Source organism: Emiliania huxleyi, assembly GCF_000372725.1.
Source record: "Emiliania huxleyi CCMP1516 unplaced genomic scaffold EMIHUscaffold_23, whole genome shotgun sequence".
NCBI lineage: Eukaryota > Haptophyta > Isochrysidales > Noelaerhabdaceae > Emiliania > Emiliania huxleyi.
In genome coordinates, this window is record NW_005200333.1 from 541,669 (window position 1) to 542,389 (window position 721).

Genomic DNA, 721 nt, shown 5'->3' on the forward strand with positions numbered 1-721 from the left:
AGGGGGAGGGGGAGTTGGGGGAAGAGGCCGGGGGAGGGGGGGGTGGGGGAAGAGGGGCCGTCTTGGGTTGTGCGCAGGGGCGATGTGCGCAGTGCGTTGCGCGTTGCGCGTTGCGCGGTGTGTTGCGCGGTGCGTTGTGCAGTGCGTCGCGGTCTGCGGTTCTGCGAGGCGCACCGCGAGTCAAACGACGGCTCTGCGCCGCCGCCGCAAGCCGCGGCCCACGCGTCCATCGCCGCCGACTTGATGGCGGCGTCGTCGGCAGCGGTCTGCGCTAGGTGCACCTGGGACACGGTTGGGGCGAGCTGGTCGGCGACGGCGGCACGCAGCCTCGGCACGCAGCCTCGGCCAGCAGGCTCGGTTTCGATCTCATCACGCGCGCGATCATTGTTTACCCTCCCCGTCTGCCAGCAGCCCTCGGCAGCCCTCGGGCCACCAAGGGTGGTGTAGGGAGGTGTGCAGCAGCAGCAGGTGTGTGCAGCAGCCTCGGGACACCGCACGGCGGGAGGGAGGGCGAGGCGGAGCGCGGGCGGCGGACAGGGCGGCGGCGGGGCCCGGGGGGGGGGGGGGTGGTCTCTCTTTCTGCCAAGGTGGGGGCCGGGCGCTTCCCGGGAGGCGGCCCGGGAGGGCCAACGGGTGTGGGAAGGAAGGGTGGCCGTGAAGGCCGGGGAAGGGGGGAAGGAACGGGCGGCAATCCAAGCGGTGGAAGGGGGGGGGGGGAAAA